General features: G+C 56.1%; 1 long non-coding RNA gene across 1 annotated transcript; it reads right to left on the reverse strand.

Annotated features, from left to right (window-relative positions):
• Positions 1–218: 218 nt before the first annotated feature.
• LOC146398729 (uncharacterized) lies at positions 219–9,221 on the reverse strand. Its single transcript, XR_014819954.1, has 2 exons — positions 8,992–9,221; positions 219–6,106 (listed from the first exon to the last, which is right to left on the reverse strand). It is a non-coding gene; the product is annotated as an uncharacterized LOC146398729 (long non-coding RNA).
• Between the last annotated feature and the right edge of the window lie 6,379 nt (positions 9,222–15,600).

Raw genomic sequence — 15,600 nt, forward strand, 5'->3', positions numbered from 1 at the left:
CTGTGGCATATGGAGGTTCCCAGGCTAGGGGTCTAATCGGAGCTGTTAGCCACCGGCCTACACCAGAGCTCACGGCAACACCGGATCCTTAACCCACTGAGCAAGGCCAGGGATCGAACCCGCAACCTCATGGTTCCTAGTCCGATTTGTTAACCACTGAGCCACAGCAGGAACTCCCCTCTTTGGTGTTTTTCATTACAATTTTTTTAAACGACACATTTTTCTAAATCACACATTTAATTATTGTTTTAGGCGATGTCAACTGGATAATCCCTTTGCTGTTTCCATAAGTTTATATCAGCATATGTAACAATTACATGTAGCCCTTGATATATCATCTACGCCTTACCTAAAGGGCTGGCTTAAACAAAAATGCTGTAAACAGAACTTGTGACATTAGGGTCATAGAAACATTGCCTCTCCAGAAACGAACGGTGGGGTCTGACTCTTGGAGCCACAAGAGTCATCAGTACATCATGGAACCAGTGCCACTTGCCAGAGAATCACCCATTCATGAACTTTTGTGGAGATAATTATTTAAATTAATGTATGTTCTTGTTGCACTCCTTGGTGTTCTGACTCTGCTTTTCCTTCTTCCGAGCCGTCCTTGCACATACATCTTATTTCCCAGTCATGCTCATTCCCGGATCCCTGTTTCATATCACACAAGTATGCTCTTCTGTACATTTTGCGTGTGTGTGTCTGAGTGGAAAACTCCTAAGCCTGGGCACGTGTACAATAATGTTCTTATTTTGCTCTAACACTCTGTAGGGCTTCAGCTCAGAACAGAATTCTGGGTTCAAAACCATTTTCTGCAGCACTTGATAGACAAGCTTCTGCTTCAGGACCTTTAAGTGTGCTGTTGTCTCAGCCAAAACATTCTTCTTCCAGAAGCTGCATACCCACCTCCTTACATCTGCAGTATCTTTACTCAAACGTAACTCTTATTTACATATTACATGTAGGTTTTTTTAATTGAACTATAGTTGATTTACAATATCATGTTAGTTTCAGGTATACATTCTAGTGATAATTTGTATGGAAACACAAAAGACCCTGAATAGCCAAAGCAATCCAGAGAAATAAAAACGGAGCCAGAGGAATCAGGCTCTGTGAATTCAGACTGTACTGCAAAGCTACAGTCATCAAAACCGTATGGTATTGGCACACAGATCAATGGAATAGGATACAAACCCCAGAAATACACCCATGCACCTACACGCAACTAAATTATGACAAAGGAGGCAAGAATATGCAGTGGAGAAAAGACAGCCTCCTCAATAAGTGGGGCTTGGAAGCCTAAACAGCTACATGTAAAGGAATGCAATTAGAATACTCTCTGGCACCATACGCACAAAAAAATAATGGATTAAAGACTTCAACAGAAGACTGGATACTATAAAACACCTAGAAGAAAACACTGTTTGATATAAGTCATAGCAATATCTTTTTGGATCCACCTCCTAGAAAAGTAACTTCTGGGAGAGGCTTTGCCTAGGTATTTGTCCACACAGCCAGCTCCCTCCTCAGTCAATATATCTCGGCTCCTTTACCCAAGTCCTTTCTTTCTCTCTTAAGCTTTTAGGACCATCAAACACTGTATAGTCTACTCATGCACCTGCTGAGCTCAAAGCTCTGGCTTCCCCTTAAGTTTACAATACAGACAGTGCCAGAGCAGACAGAGTCCCCCAAAATGCACAGTCACCAGCTTCAGCTGGAATCCCAGATGTGATGAAATGCTCAGGAAATCTGTGCACAGGCTCCAGTTCAAGGAGCTGAGAGATTTAAGATGGGGGCGGGGCTGCATCATAGCAACACAAGTCACTTCGGCTGCAGACTGAACTCCTCACTCAAACAGCCTTTGGCCCCTCGCCTTGGGTCCCTCCTTCCTCAAATCCAGTGGCCTGTCCCTGGTCCCTGGCCGCTTCTTACACCCAGCAGCGGAGTGCCTGCTGTCCTGTAGTCCTCCTGTGGTGCTTGCACTTGACAGGCCCTGAAAGGAGCTAACTGCATGGCTCCTAAGTTAACAGAGACCCCGCTGTCACCATCCTGGGGGAAACCCTCTTGAAGGCAGTAAAATGTTTTAAATTCTACGACTCTTGCTAAATAGATGTAGGCTTTGGGGGGGAGGGGCAAGTCCCTTGGCCTCACCTCTCCCTTACCTGCAGCACCTGGCACAGTGCTGGTACCTGGCAGGCACTCGTGCCAAATGCACTGGAGTAACGGCCCAGTGGATGGGCAAATGAGTGATGGCGCCAAGGTGACATCCTGCGGAGGCTGGCATGTGTCATATACACACAATTTCCTGAGTGTCACCTTTCAGAGGGAGCGCCTGCTTTCCAGAAAGACTCAACAAGCAGGATGGGATTGAAACGGTGATGTATGGCTTCTGAGATTCGGACCCAGAGGCATGGCTTCCTCCTTCCTCTCTTCTGTGGATCACTCACCTTGACCAAGCCGTGGCAGGAGGGTGCTCAAGGACCCTGGCAGAAAGGCCCACAGCGACACCCAGTCCTGCTCAAGCCTTCAGATGGACAACCAGGCCCTGAATGCAACCACAGGGGAAACCCTGAGCCAGACCACCTGGCTAAGCCACTCCCAAATTCCAGCCACAGAAAAGGGGAGATTATAACTGTTACTTAAGCTGCTAACCTGGGGGTGATTTGTCCTGCAGCGACAGCTAGTGTTCCAGGAACCAGGAAAGGATGACTCTGTGGGCAGAGAGGGACTAGCCCCGGGTGGGGACTTGGACCTGGATTACACACTCCGTGCGCCCAGAGCAGGTGACAAGCCATCCCTGCGCCACCACACAACCACCCACACTGGTACTCAGCACTTCACAAACCTTCACGCTCGTGTTTGCCAAGGTTAAGTTAAAGACCCACCCAGACGCCATGAAGTTGAAGCATCTACCAAGATCCCTGTTGCCCAGTCAGGGTCCAAGGGAAAACTCTGGAAATTTCCTGGGAAACTAACTCTTATCTCCACATTTCTTTTGTTTTTGGCCACACCCATGGCATGTGGAAGTTCCCAGGCCAGGGATTGAACCCGTGCCACAGCAGTGACCCGAGTTGGACAACACCAGATACTTAACCCACTGCACCACACGAGACCTTTCCACACTTCTTTTTTTTCCACAAGGAAAAGGGGTAAATACATCTTTTGTGATGGGGGAGTTAAGAAGGACTGTCAAGCATCACCCCCATAGCCATCACCCTCCTAACAGCCAGGAAGCACCCCTGTCCCCCCTCCAGCACACCCCTCCCAGAACTCAGGGGTCCAGACGGGTGTGCACCTTCACCCCTTGGCTTGTCATTTTCCGCCCTGAGCAGAGAAAGGTCTTGGCTGTGGTTTGATAGATTCCTCCTCCTAGAGGGGAGGCGCCTCTGGCTGGACACAGCAAAGCCAGGAGTCGGGGCCCCTTTGTGCAGGCGGCTGCACTTCTGGGTGCTCTGCAGTCCCAACAGGCCAGTGGTTAACAGATACCCTCAACAGCTCATCAGTGCGGGTGCCCTGGCACGAAGGGTCCCATGCAAGGGGGGGTCCCCCTGCACACAGCTGCTTTGGGTCAAGGCAGTTTGAGCACAGTTTGGGCAGTTTCAGAGTCAAGGGCTGATCTTTTAAGATGTTTACATCTCTCTCTCAGCTATCTATCCATCCACCTATCCATCCATCCACCCATCCATCCACCCATCTATCCATCCATCTACCTATCCATTTATCTACCATCTATCCATCCACCCATCCATCCACCCATCCATCCACCCATCCATCCATCTACCTATCCATTTATCTACCATCTATCCATCCACCCATCCATCCACCCATCCATCCACCCATCCATCCACCCATCTATCCATCCACCTATCCAGCCATCCATCTATCCATCTATTTATCTATCTATCTACTTAATTTCTAGCATTTTTTTCTTTTTTGCTGCACCCAAGGCATATGGAAATTCCCAGGCCAGCGATCAAATCTGAGCTGCAGCTGCGACCTATGCCACAACTATAGCAACTCCAGATCCCTAACCCACTGTGCTAGGCCGAGCATTGAACCCTCACAGCTGCAGAGACAGCACCAGATCCTTAACCCACGTGACTGCAGCGGCAATTCCTCTCACATCCTTCATTCACGCCACATTTTGAAATTCATTTCTCCTCTATCTACCACCCAATTGTCACTCTCGGCCAGCAATGACCAAGAGCCCTGCAGTCACCACCAGCCATCGATCCGTAACTACCCTCCTAAAATGAACCTGCCGGGGGAAATTAATTTTCCCTCATCCTGACAGCTCCAAATTGGCCCCACTCCGGACAGTTCCAAAGCAGAACCTCAAAGAGGGCTAAGGTTTTCTGAGGAGAAATTAGAAGAGGAGATAAAATTATTTAGTCTGGAAATAAAGGTCGCGAGCCTGCTTTGCATCTTCAAGCATCGTGAAACCTTCTGTCTCACAGGCCTGAGGACACAGACAGGAGGAAATGAGCGGCCGCCTCGGTCCGCTGAGGCCAGTCCCGGCGGTCAGGGAGGGAGGAGGCCAAGGGAATGAGGACGCTGCCCCGAGAAGGGCTGTCCGCTCGCGCTCCCCCTGCCTCCTCTCTGGTTTTTACTTCTTCTCACTGGATGGTCCTCAAATGCAAAGTTAATACAGGCTCCTCTGTGTGTTTCCCAGACGCAAAGCAATTGGTGTGTTTGTGCCTGCGTGTTTATATCCATCGACGGACACGAGGGGAGTTTTCCTTTCACCAGCGTGACTCGGGCGTCCTCACAGTCCAGCCCCCGTCCTGAGAAAGAAAGTCCCTGCTGTGCGTCTTCGCCGAGGTCACCGGAGCTCGCGGGATGCCCCCTGCCCCATGTTTCCATCTCACAGGGACCTAGTGGCCGTGCCATCGCTTTTGATGACGCCCAAGGCGGACAACACCAGCTGCCCGCACCAAAAGTCTCGCCTCCCTGACACGCGGGGCCCCTGTTAGTTGAGGACACTCTTTCCCCACCGTGTGGCAGGCGAGCACGTGGTGCCCGCTTGGCACAGGGCCAGCCAAGCCCGTGCTCATTACGACAGAGACACACCGCCCGCAGGCTGTGTTTTAAACCCCAGGACAGAAGCCGGGGCCGGGGACGGGGGGTGGGGACACCGTGAGTCCCATCTCCCGGGACTCAGAGCCGCTGTGGCCTTTGCCCTGTGAACTCTCGCCAGGGAGGTCAGGGGACAGGCGAGGGGCCCAGAGGCTCACCGCGACACCAAGGAGAAGAAGGCGCCCCTGGAAGGGAGGGCAGAGACCCCCTCCCAAGGCTGACTGGACACGAGGGACCTCCACGCGGCTCGGGCCAGACAGCGGGGTCTCTCCGTGCGGGGCGCCGGGGCGCCGGGAGGGCCTCTTCTGCTGAGCCGGTGGGTTCGACCTATTTCTCGGGAGGTCACAGGCCCTGCACGTCGCATCACCCACACCGGAGTCACATTTTCGCCCCAGGGGGCGTCATGGCCCCGGATGAGGGAGGCAATGATACTGCTCCCCGTTTCAGAGAGGCAGCGACGAAGTGGGGACGGGGGACCTTTTCAGAGGAAACTCCGCCAGAAGGCAAAAGAGGATCCATTCGAAACCCCAGATGCAGGCCTCTCTATCGGTCTGTCCCGGGGCTGCCTCAACCTCTGCCACTGAGTGAGAGGCTTCCTAAGCGGGCATCAGTGATGAAGGGCTTCTGTGTGCCAGGCGACACGGTCAGAAGATTTATGTGGGTGACCCCCCCTCCCAGTACAACTTATAAGGCAGGTGCTGCTGGCACCTCCATTTTTCAGATGGTCAGACTGAGGCCCGGTGGGGTGAACTCACTTGCCTGTGGCCACAAAGCTGGTGGCGATGGAGCCGTGGTTCCGGATTCAGCAGCCTGTCCTGAGAGCCGCCGCCTTCTGCCAGTTGCGGACCCTGGGCCGGCAGCTTCATGGGCTGTGTTTCTCCATTCTTCTCCATTCTTCTATCTCTCCCTCTTTCCATCCGCAAGGCCAGCTTTTTCGAGAAAGCACCATTCATTGTTGACACGTGACGTTGGTGTGGTCGGTGGACTCACTGCTCTAGCTGCGCCCAGTGAGGGGAAGGGGTTCTGTCCACTGCAACAATATTTGAATTTGACAAACACATCATAGAAGTGACACCTGCACTGAAGATGCTGGGTCGAGGCTGTGCGTGGAGCGGTGGCCCTGAGGAGAGGACTGAGGACGGCAGCCGAGAAGAGCAGCCTCGGTCCAGGATGCAGAGCTCACAGCGCAGCTGGGGCTCGCGTGAGGCAGCGCCTCCATCGGGAGGGAGCCTGGACCACGTGGGCTCGACCTCGCCCTCGCCCGTTGATGGGGCTCCATCCTGAGGACCACACGTGCCTCCGCGAGGCCACACTGACTCAGAGGAACGTTACGGGCGCAAAAGGGCTGGGCTGGATGGCTGGCCACACGCTCAGAACCTAAAGGCCAGGGCTGCGCTGGGATCTGGGCTTCCAGAGGCGGGCAGCGCCCCGAGGGAGGAGGCAGAGTCGCCCCGCCCACATGCCTTCGGGGTCCTTCTCCTCCTGCAGGGCCGCCAGCCCCCCAGTGTCTCTGAGAGTCTGGGGCTGAGCTGGACCCTAATCAGATGCCAGGCCTGGGCAGTGGAGGGCAGCTGGGGAGTTGCAGCTGCGCCAGCGGGGGCTGCCAGGGGCTCAGCAGTGTCCTCGGGACCCCAGGGCGCTGGGCAGTGTTATTGAACAAAAGCCTTGTTCAGGAAAGTCTCAACCACAATCCACAGTGACACACGATCTCTGGACCTGGCGGCCTGTCCCCCAGAAAGGGGTGCCCAGAGTCCAAACCTGCTTCCGGTGGGCGTGACCTTCTGTGGAAATAGGGTCTTTGCAGATGTCACCAGGTTCAGCTGAGGTCACCCTGGATTTGAGAGGACTCTGAGCCAGTGACTGGAAGCCTTATAAGGAGAGTCACGTGGACACAGACATGGGGAGAGGACCTCGTGAGGGACAGCGGCTGGAGCGATGCCACTGCCGGCGGAGGAGAGCCAAGGTCGCCCCCGCCCCCAGCGGCTGGAAGGGTCTGGACATCCGCCCATAGCTCCTTCCCGGGGCCCCCTGCCCTGTGCACCCCTGATCTCAGGCTCCTCCCTCCAGAACTCGCTTCAAGGCCCGGTTGGGAGCCGTGGGTTTCGGCGGCCACAGGAAACGGAGACAGGGGTAGAAACTGCACCTTCCTAACGAAGACAGAGAGAGGCCTAGAGGAGCCGTCGCTCTGCACAGGGCGGCCCCGCCAGCCGGACCCCAGGCCTCTCTCCCAGCGCTGGGCCGGGACCCTTCCAACTGCCGTAAGACAGCCCAGATCCACCAGGGCTTCACTCGCCTCTCCACCTCCAGGCTGGCGCCCGGCCTGCAGCCAGGGTCACTGGATCACAGGACGGGCAGCCCTCCGATAGGCTCCTGCGTCACCATGCCTTCTGCGCATGTTGCCAGCATGTGCAGGTTCAAGGCTGGTGCCAGGTGCTCTGATTGAGTTGTTGGCATCTCTGGCACCTGTGACTCTGTGGATGCCGGAGGGTCACCGAAGAGGGCACCCCAACCCCCGCGAACACAGGGACAAGGCTGGGGGTGGGGCAGCCGCCTCTAATCCCCAGCTGGCGGGTGGCCCAGGACAGGCAGCACCTGTCAGCGCCCTGCGTGGCTTTGACAGGCTGGAGCCCTTGGCCCGGGGATCGCCCAGGAAGCAGGACACTGCCCTGTCACTTAATCTGCCCGCAGTCATTCACGAGACTGCGCCAACCCTTAGCACTGACCCAAGGCCAAGGGCAGCCCAGAGTCACCACCCCACTGACCTTCAGAGCAGGAGTGCAAGCCACTAAGGGGGGTGGGCAGCCGCAGGGGGGATGGGCGGCCGCAGAATATGTGGGACCTGTGAGTTTGTGACGCTGAACCCGGACCGTAGGCTCGGAGGCTGGGGGTCGGGGCGGGGTCTGCGCAGCCGGGGCTCCTCCGCCGGCCCCTCGCTGTGTCCTCACGTGGGGAAGGGGCGGGGAGGGCTGCAAGAGCCACAAGAGTCGGAATCCGACCAGGGAGGAGGGGGAGGGGCCGCGACCCTCACCCACCCAGTCCTAACCTCCTCCCAGAGGCCCCGCCTCCAAACCCGGTCACCCAGGGTAAGGATTTCAACTCGGGAATTGCCAGAAGCCTTCAGGTTCTCACAGTGTGTGTGTGTGTGTGTGTACACGTGTGTGTCCTTGTGTGCATGTGTGTGACTGTGCGTGCATATATGTGTGTACGTGCATTTGTGTTTGTGTGCAGGTGTGGGTGTGTATGCCTTGTGTGGCTGTGCATGTGTACGTGTGTGTGTGAGCGCGTGGCCCGGCCGGCAGTGGGTGGAAGGACGCGGGCAGAGGCCTGGGCAGCCAGGCGGCAGTGGGTGACCTGGCCTCGCCTCCGCAGAGCCACCGCTGTCCTGGGAAAGGGCCCAGGTTTGGCGGGGACCGTGTCCTGCTGGGCGGAGTGTGCTGCCACCTGGTGGCCGTCCTGGGGAAGGACGGCCTCCTGGGGACTCGGCCGCAGATGCCCCAGGGTCAGGTGACTCTGGGCTCAGACAAGGAAGGACGCAGGGCCCAGCCCTGGAAGCCCCGTCTGTGCCGTTTCTCCGCAAACCAGCGGTCCTCAGCCCACCGCCGCGACTGAGGCCTTGCCAGGTCAGGGCGTCACAGGGCGAGGACCGAGGGGCATCTCCCCAGGTGCCCCCATGAGGCTTCCTGGAGACCAGGCCTCCTCCAGAAAGCTTGCGGGTGCTCAGAACCGAGCACGTTCTGTCAGTGAAACTTCCTGGCGTTGTTTTGTCTGACGCTGCCGTGTGGCCTCCTCACGCCCCACAGACTCGCCTTGGAAACTGCTGGAGCCTTTATGGGCTGAGGAGGCACACTGAGCAGCTTCCCCACCCGCTGGGTCCCCGCGGGGTCAGGGCTCGGCCTGAGAGACAAGCTCACCGACCTCCGGCGTCACTCATCCACTTTCTGTTTTGCTCCCATTCCCGGAAAACTGCATTGCATCCTTTTTTAAAATAGAATGAATTCTGAAAGCAGGCTCCTCCCTGCCTCCTCGGAGAGCGCTTCCAGCATCAGCGGATGGCTTGTTATTATCATCCTTCGTTTCAGAACAGTCTTTTCAGGCTGTGTTTTTCCTTGTGCGCTGCAGGACGGGGTCTAGGAAATCACGTGCCTACAAATGGGGGGCGGGTCCCAACCTGAAACAAGCCCATTGCTGAGGGAGTCTGACTCCCAGCGGGGGCTCGTGGCCTCCTGGAGCACCTCCCGGCTGCTCAGCTCCGTCCTGCTCACAGGCCAGCCCCCACCCTTCCTTCTTGCCTGGAAGTGACAGTGGACCCCAGCCCTGTCCACAGACGGACGAGGCCATGGGCCACCCGAGGAAGGCTGCCAGGCCCGCCCCCACCTTCTCTTTCCAAGCAGAGCCAGCTCCGATGCCACGGCTCCTGCCAGCCCCTCTCCCTAACTGCTGCCCTTTCAGCCAACGAGTGTCCCCAGCCCTTAGCACTGACCCTGGGGGCATGTCTTCCGATGTCATTCAGCTCACGAGGTAACAGACCCAGGGAAGGGAAGAGTCACGAGGCACTGGGACCCTTCAGACAGATGGGAAATGCGGCGAGAAAGGGGCCCTGGTCCACCCAAGGCCTTCTCAGGACAGCCTCAAAGAGAGAATCGACACACCCCAAAAAGGCAAGGAGGAAGCGGGGGCTTGGGAGGAGAGCAAATAAAACAGCCAGACCCTCTTTGCATCCTTTTCAAAGTTACCATCTAAAGCTGTGGGGTCTGGGCTGTCACGTGAACAGATGAGAGGGTAGGACCTGCCACAAGGGCCAGAAGTGGGGGCCAGTGTGTCTCTGTCTACGGCCCCTCCCTCTCCTGCTGTCCCCACCACTCCTCTCTGCCCTCTTCAATGAAAGTGGAGCTTGTGGGAGTTCCCATTGCAGCTTGGTGGGTTAAGAACCTAACTAGTATCCATTCAGATGTGGGTTGGATCCCTGGCCTCGTTGGGTGAGTTAAAGATCCAGCATTGCCACAAGCTGTGATGTAGGTCACAGATCTGCCTGGGATCCAGCATTGTTGTGGTTGTGGCGTAGGCCAGCAGCTGCAGCTCCTATTTGACCCCTAGCCTGGGAACTTCCATGTGCCGCAGGTGCAGCCCTAAAAAGACAAAAAACAAAAAACAACAACAACAAAAAAAACGGAGCCTGTGGATTCCTTTCTTAAAACCTCTGGCATCTCCCTAGTTTCCGAATCTCTAGTCCTTCGCAGGCGGTGTTAGCTACCCACGGCTGTGTAGCAGGTCACCAAACTTACTGCTGCAAACTCCAAACCTTTACTTTCTCACAGTTTCTGTGGGGGGGAACTGAGGAAGACTTTAGCCAGACCTGTTGCAGAAAGTAGGTTCTGTTCTCACGTCAGGATGGTGGGGCCGACAGATCAGAAGCTCGCCGCCGTCAAAAAGATCACTTGTTACACTCCCAGATCCCAAGAGGAAGAGACACACAGCCCCGCCACCTGCACCACCCTTGGGGGGCCACACGGGGAAGCCCCGGGAAGCTGACCCCGGACGCAAAACCTGCCAGCGCCCTGGCCTTGGACGTCCAGCCTCCAGAACTCTGAGAAAGACGTCTCTGTGGTTTATAAGCCCCCCAGTCTGTGGCGTTACATTCTCGCAGCCAAGACAGACCAAGACACCTGCTCTCTCTAGGAATCAGCCAGGCCTGCAAAGGGCAGGATCCGGGTGTCGAAACGACAGAAAAGGCAGAAAAGAAAGGGCATGGCTAATGGGGGTGTTTCCGGCTCAGGACTCAGGGAGCCCGAGGGCCCGTGTTTCACATTATTCCCGTGGCTGCTGGCGGGAGGCCTCGGTCCCCGTGGGTCTCTCCGTGGGGCCCTTGGCCCGTTTGTACAACACACACCCGGCTTCCCCCCCAGCACGTGCTCCCCAGAGAGAGTGAAGAAGGGCCTTTTATGACCTTGCCTCTCACACCCGCATCGCTTCTGCCTGTTCCTTCTTAAAGAAACGAATCCCGGGGTCCAGTCGACACTCCAGGGAGGGGAATTAAAGTCCACCTTTTTTTTTTTTTTTTGCTTTTTAGAGGCTGCCGCACCTGCGGCATATGGAAGTTCCCAGGCTAGGGGTCCAGTCAGAGCTACCACTGCCACTTACACCACAGCCACAGTGGCATGGGATCCTTAACCCACTGAGCAAGGCCAGGGATCAAACCCACATCCTCATGGATCCTAGTCAGGTTCGTAACCCACCCTGCCACAGCGGGAACTCCCAAGCTCCACCTTTTGGAAGGAGTTTCTAAGGACCCGTGGACCTCATTAAACCCATCACGTGGACGTGTTTCTATCACCCGCCACCCACCCCACCCTCTGCCTCATCCCTGGCTTTTCAGCCAAGGGCTCATCAGAAGCTCCTGGGGCGTTTCCTAAAATCCACGTGTCCAGGATGCTCCAGCTAGACCCCCGGAGGAGCAGTCCTGCCAGGCTCATGGGGCAAGAGCCTGTGTCGCTTGATGTACCCTCTGACATCCTGTGACAAGTGCCCGGGAGCCTCATGGCATGTCTGCCACGGTCCCATGTACTGGGTGTCCTGGTGGCTCCGTGGACCCCTGGGACGTGGTCGGTGAGCTTTGCAGGCTGAGGACATGGTTGGAGCTTCCGGAGCTGAGCAAAGTCACCGTGGGAATTGCGCTGAGAAAGAGCCCAGCTCAGAAGTCTGGGTGGGGGACTGGCGCTTCAGAGGAGATGGTGTGAGAGTCCAGACTGGCAGGGTGACAGCCGAGAGGACAGTGAGAAGAAAGGCACTGAGGCGGGAAAGGCCAGCCTGGCGCTGTCGGGATGCAGCAGCGTCTAGCTGTTTGGGGCTCAGATGCTTCCCCACCCTTGCAGGAAACTTCCCACAAAGCGTCCAGCACGCTTCCCAGACAGGGTTTAAATGTCCCCAGGAGGTACAGCTCCTGAACACCCCCGAGAGTCGGAGTCGAGCCACGGTCTAAGGTCTCCCCTTCTCCTTCTCTTCACCCGCCCCCCGGGATACGCCTCATCATTCCCTGAACGGAGCTTCAGGGGGAGCAGGGCTGTGGTTTCCCTTTGGGACGGGGGCTGGGGGACGGGGGAGGGAGCAGAGGAGGTGGGCAGGAGGAGGCAAATATCAAGGAGACACAAGATGCTTTTCTGTGGGTACGAAGGTCAACGGGCATTTGCATAGGAATCGCCCTCATTTTTAAACACCTTGTGACCATTTCGCAACAGGGCCATTGCTAGAAAATCTCGGACTCCGGGACCATCACACGGGTGTTGCTTCCGCCCCAACACACGTCTGTGAAGGCGTCGGGCTCTTCCACAAAACAGGGCAAAACGGCCACGCGAGGCGGCAGGGGGCCCCCGTGAGCCTGAGAAAGAAGAGGGTCCTCTGCCGGGGGGGTGGAAGGACGTCGGGCCTTTTCATCACCGCGACTGCCTCTCACCTGGCCGCCTCCTTGGCCCCACCTGCCTGAACCCCGAGGAACGGTGGCCCTCCCCAAAAGAAGGATGGAAAGATCAGACCCTTTTTCCCACCCTCTTCTCCACCACTAAAGCAGGCCTTTCCCTGAGGTTATTCTGCATTCAGTGCAGGGAAGGCAGCGCCAGGAGCCCAGGCACGGGTCCCAGGAAGAGCCCAGCTCCCTACCGGCCTTGCGGCCTGGACGAGCTGGGGCTGACGCCCAACTTTGAGGACAGACTGTGTGAGATGGGCTGTTGGCGGGCATCCGTGAGAGCAGTGGCGGCTGTTGCCAAGCACCTTCTATGCATGGGCTACTTGCAAACTATGCCTCTGTCCTGGATGAGACAGCTGACCTCAAGTGGCCAAGTACATTATTTGTTGAAAAAGAGGAAAATCTAAGTAGATGAGTCCCCCTGTGGCGTGAGGGTTAAGAATCTGACTGCAGCTGCTCGGGTCTCCGCAGAGGCACAGGTTCCATCCCCAGCTGGGCGCCGGAGGTTAAAGGATTCACCTTGCCACAGGTCTGGTGTGGGTCACAGCAGCAGCTCAGATTCAGTCCCTGGCCTGGGAACTGCCGTATGCCGTGGGTGTGGCCAAATGAAAACCCACATAAAAATAACCTAAAGGCCATGTTCACAAATGCAGAGCAACTGGCTCCAGAAAAACTCCAGTCCTGCTTCTGTAGCATGTGCCGCTTTCCACGGTGTAAATGCTCTACCGTGGCTGATTGCAAGCTCTCGAGAGCGGGTTCGAGCCGGCTCAGGCGCACTCCTGCTAGGGACTTAAAGGTAAATAACACCACCATAAAAGTTTCAGAGGAACACATGGGGGTTTTCTGCATGGTTTTGAGACAGAGAAGAGCTTTCGTGCTAATGATTCAATGTATAGAAGCCATAAAAGAAGACGGAAATTTTGATTTTACATTAAAAATTCTACTGGCCAAAGCTTAATAAAAAACCTCTAAGACCACAAGAAAAAAACCAGAGACCACACTAAACTAATAAACACAGTTGCAATTTTTGTCACAGACCCTCTCGAGTTGCTTTAATAAAAGGAAAACCAATCACTCAATGGATAATTAGACAAACGGCAGGAACCATCCTGTCAAGAAAAGCTCAAAGTCTCCTTTAATGTAGAAACAAAGCTCACCCTGACTCATAACGAGAGAAACCAGAAAGGGTGTTTCTGACCCACAGACGTTTCTCGAAAGCTTGGTGGTCCGAGCTGCTGTGGGGCTGGGGCGCCTTCCGTGTGCGCCACTGGGGGGACTGTTCGTCTGGAGCCTCGTAAAGGGAAGATTTACCGCATCTGCCAAGATTTTAAACGCTGATGCTCTTTGACCCAGAAGTCAATTTCCGGGAAGTGACTTTGCACATAATACTTGCCAGGGTTATTTATGGCCGGATTCTAGGTGACAGCAAAACGTTAGAAAATCCACCCAAAGTCCATCGAGAGGGGACGCGCGAAATCGAGCATGGCCAAGGCGTGTGTGCGACTCTCAGGAAGAGCGGGCAGTGGACGCTTCCAGATGCCCGTGGAGACGGAATTAATCCCGAAGGAGGCCACGCTCCGAAGGGCGCGTGTTACGAAAACTCTTGTCTAAAGAGAGAGACAAAAATAAAAGCATGTGGCTTCGAATTTTCCTTGATATGCCCTCATACAAACAGGAAGCATGGAAGCTCTTTCCTGGGGGGGCGGGGGCGTGAGGAGGAGGTGGGAAACTGCCGCAGGAGGGGGCTTCCGCGGGGCCTTCGCTTTATAATTTTTTTTAAGCAGGTGAATAGGTTACTTACTCAAAAATGTATCACATGTTTTTTTTGGACATGCCTGCGGTACGCAGAAGTTCCCAGCCCAGGGATCAAACCCGCAGTACAGCAGCGATCCAGAGCCATAGCCGTGACAATGTGGGATCCTTAACTGCCAGGCCACCAGGGAACTCCATACATATATTTTTAATCCAGGTGACACAGGAGTCTCCAGATCTCAGCTGGTGAGTTCCACACATGGTGTGCACTTGCCTGAACGGGGCCGGCTCTGCAGAGCTGGGGCGTTCTGTGGCTAAGTGGGGGTTCCCGCCTGCCCCCTCCCTCAGGATAACATCGGTAAGACTGGTGTCCGTGGAGCACGGGTCATGGCCGGGGCAGGGGGCCAGCGGTCTGCGTTGTGTCACTCACCCCGTGGTCAGACAAGATTAAAGCACCCATTTCACAGGGGGATGTACCGAGGTGCACGCAGGCACGTTGAGCAACGGCCCAAGTTCCCAGGGAGTTCACGGGAGCTGGTGTTCAGGCCCAGCTCTGCATGGCTGCCAGGCCTGGTCCCCCCAGGGGCCCGGCTCCCCGAGGCAGCGGGACCCTTCAGCACCGGCTCTCCTGGGCTCCAAGGCCGGGTTCATCCCAGAGACGGTGGCATCGTGGATTTGGAGATCCAGACTCTGTCAGCTCCTCTGGCGTGTTCTAGGTGATGTTTGAGGGGATTTTTGTGAAAATTAGCAGAAACACTTCCCAGAAAGGCCGTTTCTCCTTGGCATGCCGCCGCCAGACTGGGCTCCTAGGAAACTGTTCCATGTCCCCAAGCATCTGGGGGCAACGGGGACAACAGTCTCCCGGGCGAGGGGAGAGTGCTCAGTAACCAGGTGGTGCTGTCCTGCGGCTGCGGGAACAAAGGGACACCTGCTGGGGCCCTAAAACCACAGACGTGCTTCTACCCAGGTGTGGGCGTCCAGGAGCCTGAAATCAGGGTGTCAGCGGCCCAGCACCCTCTGAGACTGGATCCTTCCTGGCCTCGTCCAGCTTCTGGGGGGGGGGGTGCTCCTTGCCTTGAAGAAGCCTCTCTCCAGCCTCGTTGTCCGCAGTGTCCCCGTGCGTCCCGTCCCTGTCCTCATGGGGCGCTGCTTCTTCTTAAAGGACGCGCATCACCTGAGATCAGTGTCCACCGCCTCCAGTGGGGCCTCATCTTAGCCAGTGACACCTGCAAAGACGTCTTTCAAGTGAGGTCACGGTCACAGGAAACCAGGTTTAGGACGTGAGTGCTTCTTTGGGGGGGACGCTATTCAGGCCA

This window comes from Sus scrofa, chromosome 11 (genome assembly GCF_054392235.1).
Source record: "Sus scrofa isolate SSC_HxYL_T2T_F1_AM1 chromosome 11, Sscrofa_HxYL_maternal_Yorkshire_Landrace_v2.0, whole genome shotgun sequence".
NCBI lineage: Eukaryota > Metazoa > Chordata > Mammalia > Artiodactyla > Suidae > Sus > Sus scrofa.